Source organism: Phyllostomus discolor, chromosome 11, assembly GCF_004126475.2.
Source record: "Phyllostomus discolor isolate MPI-MPIP mPhyDis1 chromosome 11, mPhyDis1.pri.v3, whole genome shotgun sequence".
In the NCBI taxonomy this organism is placed as follows: Eukaryota; Metazoa; Chordata; class Mammalia; order Chiroptera; family Phyllostomidae; genus Phyllostomus; species Phyllostomus discolor.
The window spans coordinates 28,231,557-28,242,533 of record NC_040913.2 but is presented as its reverse complement, the minus strand read 5'-3'; the positions used below and the strand labels follow the sequence as shown (position 1 = coordinate 28,242,533).

The following is a 10,977-nucleotide window of genomic DNA, read 5'->3' as shown; positions in this document are numbered from 1 at the left end:
ATAACATTTACAATAAAAAATAGAGAATGTAAGGGCCTGTCTAGAACCTTAGAAATTCTCTAGAAGCTATAAATAATAGTTCACTATGATCCACCTGATAACTGCCAGCTGGACTCTATTCCTTTCAAATCAATTGCATGAAAGGTTAAAAAAAAAGATCTTTTTCTCTTGTCATTCTGAAAACTCATAGGCAACTATCAATACCTTAGCAGAGAACAAAGAAATATATATTTATTCAGACTAATTGCATTGTCTGGTAAACTGCATGGGACTCATCTTTTATATTTGGACGGCTATTTCAAATATTGTCTTTTTCTTGGAAAAAAAAAATATATATACCCCTTGCACAGTTAAACTTGATTTAAAGCTTCAAGAATGCTAAGAGTAGTAATGAGTACAAGAGGCTGCAGAACAGGGAGTATAGGTATGCCTTTTCTTGCAGTTAGTAAATGACTTCACTTGAGCACTGGAGAAACAAAAATGTTGCCTTGTCATCTTAGGTTGGTGGTAGACTTATCTTTGCTCTGGAATCTGGGGATGCTCCTGGTGAGGGTGAAACAGGCTTTCATGTCAGGGGGCTGGGTGAAGGAGTCTCAAGAAGCTGATGCTCAGGAGTGGCCACAGGCCCCAATAAACTCAACTAAAAATCTGGTGTCTGTAGTGTTCAAAAGGCTTTTGAGTTTTCAATGACATTCATGAGGTCAGTGTTCTCTTGCTCCACCATTGTGAACTGACTCCAGTATTCCAGGGTCAGTGAAAGCAAGCATTCTACCATCTTGGATTGATGCTTGATGTCCTGTAACATTGTCATTGGATCTGGATGGGGCACAGCATGGGCAACTGTTGTATGGAAAAAGACTTTAACTAGATTGGCAACATCCATTTTTAATGTTTGGGCTCTGAGCCACTCCTGCAAGTGACTCATAAGGAAAGCTAAGATGTTTTTGTTGTCCTGGGGCAGTTCACCAACTGCCTGGTATGGCAGCTATTCTCTTGTCCTCATCTGTGACTTCCGTGGCTTCCATAAAGATTTTGTTTAGCCAAAAGTTCAGAGGGGGTTGTTTGAGGTTTCAAAGGAAGTCTTTCAGGAGGCCACAGATAGCATGGACATCATCCACTTTACTGAGCAAGGGTATAGTTTTCACTCTTTGAAATTCCACTTTCAGAGCTTTCACTGTCAAGTCAAATCCTGATATCTGACACAGACCTGTGTTGGTCAACCCTCTCCACTCACTCTCATTTGTTCAGTGGACAAAAATAGAGAGGATTACTTGGGAAGCCTGGGGCATATTATCTGCCAACATTCCTTTCCAATCTTAACACTTGTTCCTATCAGGGTAGAAATGCAGGGAAGGGGACAGTGGCCCTGACAGTGTGGCTGAGAGACCACACAACAGTCTCAATATTTCAGAAACAGCTTGCCAAACTTTATTCACTTTCCACATGGAATGTAAGATTCGGGTTTTAGAACAGTCTTAGAGACAAAGTCAGACAGATGCATCTCTTCATTACTCTGTGGAGTGCTGGGAGTGTCTGTCTCAGTTCATGGCTCCAGCTGCTTGCTACTCAAGGTGGAGTCACTATTCCAAGGCTGTCAAGTACTTACTTTGTTTTAGCTTTTTGCCCATTATGGCACAATTTCACAAGTGGATGCAATTTCAATGGGTCTGCCATCATTGGGAAGAGTTACTGTAGTTTTTGCAAGTATGGACTCATAAAGTGAACCCTGGTCTACCATGGAACCAGTGGAATGAGCTTTTTTACAGGTTCTGAGAGACTATCCATGACCTATTGGTAGTGGAGTGCCCCTTTTCTCTCTTCTTTAGTTTGAAAGTTTTTACCAAAGAAGAATCCCAATCCAGCATTTCATCAGTCTTGTCAAAGCTTATACCTGATAAAATAGAACAGATTCATCAATGGTTGAAAGTCTTTTTGTGTCCAGCATAGCCAATGAATGGTTGGCCTCTGCTGAGAAGAGCCAGACTTGATTTTTGCTCCTTGCTTAGTTGAATGCTTCCAGTGTCACATATGAGCATCTCTAGATCATCTGAATCTGTCTTTTCAGCTTTTCATAGTCGGCCTCAGTTCACTCTCTGTTTGACCTCTACATCCACTTGAATGCATGCACGCATGCTTCAGCTTAATATACAGAGCACTATGCTCAGTCTCTGCTTTTACCAACAGATTCTTGTATTTCCCCAGCCTGTGCTCTGTTCTCTACCACTTTTTACGGAAATCGTCAGAGTCCTTAGCATCACAGTATCCATCTTTCTCTTCATGTAGCTACCAGAACCCACCTAGCTGGGTCCACCAGGCCCCACCAAAGTAGCCTTCCTCAAATGCATTCTTAAGTATTCTATTCTGGTCTCTTCAAAATTTTCTGTTAGTTTTTTTAGGACCATCCAACATATACTATCTTTTATTCATTCTTTGGAATTCTAGCAGTCCTTCCCGAGTTATAGATCTCCACATGAGGGTATTTTTAATTTTCCAATTGTGTATGATCCAATTAACTAAGCACATAGGTAGACTACCACCACCGTGTAACAATTTGGAGAAATCCACATGGATCCCTTTAGAATAAGCTTCTAGTTCTTGTTCAAAAGCTAAATATACTATTGCAAATAATTAAGACTACTGTACATATTTGTCCTTTCTTACTTTTTCCAAGAGTTTTTCCTTCACCAGCTGAATCCTTGAAAGTCACATTGTACTGAGAGTTTTCATAAGTGCATCATGCTGCTTGCATTATTTTCTCAAACAGAGGGTCATATGGTCATGCCATTCAGCCACAGATATGTGAGGAAAAAGTCCTTAGGTTGGTTGATTGTCATGCAAATGGTAATTATGTGATGATTCTCCTGGGACAAGACCTACAGTACACAGAATGTACATCTGTGTATATATATGCATTTATATACAGTGGACACACACACACTATTTTTACTTGACAAATAAATTCTCTTGGGGAGCCTCCTCATTAGAGCCTCAATTGTATCCATCACAGGCTCAGAGTTTATATTTTTGTCTGCTGGTGCACTTTACCCAAATTATTCTAACATTTTCCCATCCACAAATCTCTTGGAAGATACTTAAGAGAGCAAATTCATTGTTGTATTCTATATGTCTTCAGTGTTGCATGCTATCTCTACTAGATCCCAATACCAAGTGAATAGTTTCTACTGAAAAGAGCATTGCATAGATAGCAGTGACAGTTGGTATCTTTCAGGTAACTAATCCTATTAACCTGTAACTACCCTGTATTGAAGGCACAGTCTGACTTCTCTTACCAAGTCCAATGAGTGTAGAACTGAGTTGGTAAAATGTATAATATCCTATGTCCATTTGGATATTATAGTCCCAGTGGCCCAGGACAAGTCCTGTGCCATGGCATTTTGTCATATCCCACATTAAGAGCTTTGTTCAGGTGTCCATTTGAATTGTCTTTTGCCTAATCACTTAGTTCTTCTTTCACTCTGCCTGTTTTAAGTAGACAATAATGATTCTAAAAGTTAGGAAGGTGCATTATCCAGAATAAAATATATTCACTAAATGTTGACTTATTCACATTCAAAATTTTCAGAAATAATAATTTAGTTCTAGTTTTGAGAAGATCTCTGAGACACCAGGCAAATGACTCCCAAAATTTCATGAAGTAAGCCAATTTTGAATTTTCAAAATTTATCATCCATTTTCATAAGACTTACAGGTAACTTTTGTTGTCAATTTTTTTGTTCCTTTTCCCATTCTGTTATCAATGTGGGGGACTGTCTGTGTAGTATGGGCCAAGCTCCCACTGGGAGATGCACAGGACCCACGCCCACGGATAGGTTCTCCCATGGGGAATCAGGCCTGCAATGTACCTAGACCGCTATGAGTTTTACTTTTTACTAAAACTCCCTCACCCTGAATTGAGGACATTTAATGTAAAGTAACTTCCTAAAATCCAGCTAAACCTTCCAAGGATGAGTGTAACCAGTTCAACCACTTTTGCCTTTTCATTTGCAAATATCCCTCTTCTGTGATGTGATTAGTGGCATTGGCTCCTTTGTTTTCTGTAAAAGGTAACCACCTAAAGTGAACCTGTGCATAGAAAATGAGGACCTTCATGTAATGTGCCCCGAGATAGAAATAAAGGCCTATCCTGGCAGAGGCCTGGGCTTTTGCTCCCCCTGAGAGAAAAGCCATGCTGTCCCTTTTCCTCCACCTGACTCAGTAGTCCATGTGAATGTCTCATTTCATCCATAATGACGTGGACACTGTGGGCCGGTGTCTGCATCAATTAATATAATGTCCACACGACAGTGATTCAGCTTGTTCTTCACTGATATTATGTCCATAAAAGTCTTAGTGCTTGGTAGAACTTTAATAATTTAGACAATGTGGTAAACATATATTGAAGTTCAACCTACATAAAGGCAAACAGGAGTTTGATTTTCTTCTGCTGTAAGTATGAAAACAAGGTTCTAATCCAATCAATTGCATTACACCAATCTCCATTAGCCTGTTGCATCTTTTGGGTAATTTATATCAGACACTGCTACCAACTGCACTGCATTATTCATTCCTTTGTTAATTTGCCATCAATCTCAGTGACCCTCTTACCTTTCTCATTAGTCAAACTCAAATTGTTATAGGGTGCATTGATATTATTACTCCACTTCTACCATTTTTTTTTAGTCAAAGCAGAAACTGTCTGCTGCCCCTTGGAAATTCTGATGCCTAATACTCACTGCAAAATAGACCTAGGAAGTTTCACTCTGCATATCTAGTTTATTTTGAATGAGGACAGACTTGGTTGAAATTTGACCTGAAGAAAGTAACTGTATTGTTTGCCATTTATGTTATATCCTTTGTAAACATGGATTTAGGTAAATACACTTTAGCTTCTGACATTTTGATGTGAAATTTTATTTCATTCATGAATAATTTCATTCATTGAATGTCTTACAAGAAGCATCTCCATAAGTCTCCAGTCCCACTGAAGTCCCTGTAGTATCTTTTTTCTCTCACAGGCAGGAATGCTGGTGTATTATAGGCCTATGTCCAGCAAGTCCAAGAAGAAAAACTCACACAGTCTTACAGATCATGGAGGGAGACACATTTACAAGCCCCTAGTCTAAATCATACTTTGTAGATGAGATAAATATTGCACCATGTTTTAGCTCTCCTATTTAATTCTTTCATTTTATCTACTTTAAATTCATCTCAGTGAGGATAAATCGAATGTGACATGATTCTTTGAAGGAGATGACTTATAAAATAGATGGTTTGTGGTAACCAGTCTATTTTTTTTCTATTTTAATTTCCTCCCCTTTTAAAATATATAGTAGAATGACTCCAGCTGACTTAATCTTTTTTCCATCCATTACCCTTAAGCTCGGTTTCCTTTTTTTTCTTCTTTGCCTTTTCTTTAATTGCCCGAACATTTCACATACTTGCAAACTCATGGGAGGTAACTGAGGAAGTTAATCCACTATTGTATTATAATCCTCTTTTTGTTTCTTGAACAAGAAAGACTGGCATTTCTCTGAATTATTATACTCAGCATTACTTAGGGAATAAGCATGTAATTAGGGTCCATTCTATTTTAATTGCCATATTATAAATTAAGGGGGTTACTACTCTTAGTATTTTGTTGTTTAACAGGCATGTTTTATTCTAACATGGAATAGGAAACAGGACAATTCTCATTTTTTTTGTGAAGACTCACCTGACTCCAGCTTTTACTACCGTGAGGAGGAGAGAATGGCTGTATTTTGTCATTAATGGGTTGGGTGACAAAATCACAATTGATTTTAGGTAGATAATCATCCCAAATAGACCTCTTTATTCCACAATATCTAAGCATCAAACTAGTTGATGTTAATTATCAAGAGTATTAAAACATGAATATGAATCATATTTTTAAAATGCTGATCTTAATTTATTTTGTGTTAAATCTCAAGTTACTGGTTTCATCATTGTCAATGCAGTCAGCTGTAGTCACTTCATTTTTTGTGGGAGTCATTTTCACTGTTTTACTCTTTTTTTTCCTATTTAACTATAGTAGAATTTACATCTTATAGTTTCCATGCCAAAATTTTCACCATCAAATGGATTGGCCACCAGTGGTTAGTCTTATCAGTTCTTTTTTCCCCCATTGTGTCTCTTACCTCATTAATCTTTTGTTATATTGAATAAAAATCTTTGTGTCAACTCCACTTCTTCCCCCAGTCTGCCTATGGTGCCATGATTGATTCAACATCAGATGATGATACATTTAGAATTCAGGAAGATTCACAAGAAATGTCAGGCCCCTCAACTTGCTTTATTTCCATTGAATGACACACAAAGGCAATACAATACACTGACCTGGAGTTGCTTGGGGCGGCGAGGCTCCATCTCGAGCAGAGTTTGCCGGTCTCCTCACTGGATAAGTGCACTTCACTATAAAAGAAAAAGTTGAAGATAGTTCTGTCCACTTTAATTCATTTAACCAATCTCTGGCATTTCTTTCCAATTATACACTCTGTATATCATATCAATGAGTTAGTGTTCAGGCTCAATCCTCTCATTTTTAGCCACAATCTACCAGTCAGAGTATCATATTGAAGAATTCTGACAGCTAGATACAATCACCCAGCTGGGCGGAATAAAACATTTATTTCTGGAGGCAGAGTCTTGGATCGTGCTTTCAGGAGTTTCTGAATCTATGCTAATAGTTTAGAGCAGCTATTATCTTTTTATCTTCATATGTATATGAATATGTCATTATAATTATCATCTTTTAGATATATCTTGTCAAAGATATGTTGCAATTGGGAATTTCAGAAATAGACTGTATACTCAAGACGTGTCTGATTAACAAAATCATAGAAGGCTTCATGAAAATTTCAGGATGAATTTTCTGCATTACAAGCCATTCTAAAACTCAGTAGCTCTAAACCACCACCATTTGATTATTCATATTTCTATCAGTTCACAGTTTGGTAAGCTGGACTCAGCTGGGAAGTTCTTTTGTTGATCTTGCTCATAGTAACTATGCAGTTACAATGATCTGGGGCCAGATGGTCCTAGATGACCTCATTTATGTGTCCGGGGCTCTTTTGCTGGATGGCTGGATGTTCTTTGTCCATGTGATGTCTCTCTTTGCATGATTTCTCATCTTCAAGGAGGCTAAACTGTGCTTCCTTGCACAATGAGTGTCTTGGCATTTCAAAAAGGGCACATTTTATTGGTCAAAGCAAGCCTGTGGACCATACAAGATTTCACAGGAAAGGCTACAGATTTCACCTTTTGTGGAAAGAGCAGACAAAAAATGAACATTTTAATCTACCACAATCCACTCAACTAGCACATTATATTCCTAGTAAAGCAGGATGATATTATACAAGGAAAGATTGCATAGTAGTGGTTAAGAGTGAAGATGCTGGAGTCTGATAATTAATGAGGGAGAGCAATGCATATGGCAGTAGAGCCACGTGGTTTAGGTTGAACACTTTGGAACCAATCTACCTAAGTTTGATTCTTGGTTTCTTCATCTAATACTTGTGTACCTTGATTAGGTCCCTTTTGAACACTATGACTTGGGTTTTTTCCTCTGCAAAATAGGAGTAATAATTATAATATCACAAGTGTCATGGAGTTTCTGTTAGGACTGAATGAGCTAATTATAATATATGAAATGTTTGGTCTAGCTCCTGAATCATTTAAGAACTGAATAAATGTTATGAATCTTTTGTTACTTAATTCATATTTTACAGAGCTCATCAAAAAGTTATTTTAAAAATTTTATGAATGATTGTTTAGCTTGTGGTGAACTATAACTTATAGCATTTTCCCACATATATTACAGTTAATTCCAGATTGCATTTTTCCTCCAAATATTATTTGAAACTTAAAGTTAGTACACTGTTTTCTCTAATAAATTACTGGTTTTATATGTTCATTTTAGTTTATAAGTGTGTTTTTAATTTCTATAATAATTGTTATACTATTAGAAATTTCTTCAGTAATTCTTCCATAGTGATACCCTTAACTACTTGATAAAAATGCACAGTTTTTGCCAAAAGAAAGCAAAACACAATTAAGAACTTCTTCTTATTCTTTTTTCTGCCTCCTGTTATATTAAAAATTAATTTTTTTCTGCTTTCATTTTTACTGTGCTGGAAATCTGTAATGTTTTATGTATATTCTTTTAGTAATTTTCCTTATATTTTAACATGCTCATTGTATTTTATATTTTTTCTAACCCATCCACATTAAAGAGGTTAACATATTATAAAATTACTCAGACCACCCTCTCACAATCAGCTGTTTTTTTGTAAAGTTCTATTTCTACTTTATTTTAAAAGAAACAAAAATGGCACTTTTATTTATAAATATTTATTTTTGCTTTTGCTCACCATTATTTTTTGCTGCTTACTTTTTAAAATGTTCATTTTTTATTGTCCAGTATATCACTGTAAATTTTGAGAAAATGTCTGAAATAATAAACTGTACCAGTGAAAATTTTTTTCCTCAGTAAAATATTAGTTCAGCTAGATCTAGGGGCGAAGACTGGGATTTATATTCTTTCACTATAGTGACGTTGTATCTATTTTTTCTTCTAAAAACTTCTACACCAGACTGTAGATTTTTAATTCTAGTAGTTTTTAATACTTGCCATTTTCCTTGAAATTTTAATTTATAAATTATTTTTTCTAGCTATTATTTTTTTTTGCCCTTACATTTGTGTTATTCAGCAGGGGATTCACTTTTTACTAGTGTATATTTTTTTGTCAATTAGAGAAAATTTTAACTATTACCTATGTGAATTTTAATTCTTTCCCAATTATTTCATTTTACTGAAACTTCCACTAAATATTACTCAGAATTACTCATACTATCTTTTATGTTTTTTTAATTTCACAATGTTTTGAATGACTATTTCTTTTTTTTATTTTATTTTAATCATTGTTCAAGTACAGTTTTCTCCCACCTACTCCCATTCCAGCCCACTCACCCAACCCTCCCCTTTTCCCCCCATTACCCCCCACCCCTAGTTTTTGTCCATGTGTCCTCCAAATTTGTTCTTGTAAACCCTACCCATTCCCCCCTGAAATTCCCTCTTCTCTCCCCTCTGGTCACTGTTGAATGACTATTTCAATTCTAACTATTCAGTCTTTCCTTGTTCCCAGACTACTATTAAAATTTTTCTTTTATTTTAATTTCCATAATTGCATTTTTCCACTTCCATAGTTTTTATTTTGTTTTTTTCTTGTCTTCTGACCTTGTTTTATGGATGTTATTTTATTCATAGTCGTTCTGACCATTAAAAGTACACATGCTTTAATATTTTCTAAGCACTCTGTTATTTTTCAGGTCATCTGTTTATTCTAGATTTATTTGCTTTTTGCCATGGGTTTGAGTTCCTTTTTGTCCACTGTAATTTCATTCTCAGGGTTTACATTTCATATGAGTTTTTCTTTTTCCACACTCACTCATTTTATCAAGAATTTTTATAGTTGTCTCACATGTCAGCTCCTTTGTATGTATGGATCACCATTCAGAGACCATATTGCTTGTGGATACTTTCAAGGGGGCTGCATAGTAATCTTAACAGTGCAGACACACACAAGGCTTTGGGATATAAAATTAGTTCTATTTTCTTCTCTTTTTAAAAGTAAATCATGAATTATGGACTTAAGTCTGAGGACATAGTTGCTTTCCTTTTGCTTTGCTCCATTGTGGACAAACAGTAATGGTCCCAGACTTTAGCAAAGTGCATTTACTTCTGGTCTTCAGTGGGTGCGAGACCTGTTTCATCCCAATTCTTTGCTAAGATTAAAGTTCCATGCTCCATTTTCTTCTCATAGTACATAGGCATCTGCCTTCAGCCCCCACCCATTAATGTGAATTTTTCTCTCATCTTTTGAGTAGGCCAATATTTCTGGGTTTTTTTTCCATAAAATAAAAGACACATTTTCCATTTTCAACAATACCTGTATTGCTTTGGATATTTTGAGTATATTGGCTACCTTCTGCATGGTATAACATTTATTATTCTCAAATAATGTCTCAATGTGATTGCTGTCAGCCTCAACTGGTCTACCTGACCATGGAACATCATCCAACAAGAAATCTCCAGCACGAAACTTCACAAACCATTTTGACATGTTCGATCTGTCACAGCACCTTCTCCATATACTGCACAAATCTTTTTTTTATGTGTTTCAGTTGCGATTTTACCTTTCTTGAAATAATAAAGCATAATAAGTTGAAAATGTTGCTTATTTTCTTCCATCTTCAATATTAAAATGGCCACACAAAAATTCACCAATTTTGATTTTTTTTCTAACTGAACACTGCATTTCATGAGACAATGCAATCTAACAAAATTGTTTCAAATGAAGTTAAAGACAACTAAGTGCTACAAAAGCCACCTAATGGAAGGGAACTAACATTTTGGTCAACACAATATAAACTCAGATCTGTGGGATGGAGAAGACGATGAAGACCTGAATGTTACATGTTGAAGATAGCAGAGGGTCCACCAGGTATGGGCACAGGCAGACTCCCTGGAGAAGAGCTGCTCTGTGGACCTATTTTTCTGCTCACTATTTTTACCTGAGCAAGGGTAAGACGGCTCTTGTGTTGAAATGTGACATGTTTAAGACTTATTGTTACCGGAAGCTCCAGCCACCCTGACTGATGGACTGTCTGATCTGAGTGTTTTATGTCTTCTGGCAAATGCACCCTTTTATTAACTGTTGATTTTTCTGCTGTGCTATAATGATAAAAGGAGGACTGTGCTCTTTAATGTTGCTTTTTGTCTCAATAGTTATGTCTCTGTTGGAATCTACCCAAACACCAAATCCATCAGTGTATGAAAATGTAAAAATTAATTGAAAATTAGATCAGCATTAATTGATTTTGTTCTCCAAATGGTATAAATTTGGCTTTGCACACACAACAACCTGAAAATCTCTTTCAGGCACAAGGGTTATGAAAGAC

The 10,977-nt window shown here is 36.2% G+C and overlaps 1 pseudogene; it reads right to left on the bottom strand.

Moving 5' to 3' along the window:
- Positions 1-455: 455 nt before the first annotated feature.
- On the bottom strand, positions 456-6,384 carry LOC114508429 (annotated as a pseudogene).
- Positions 6,385-10,977: the final 4,593 nt, after the last annotated feature.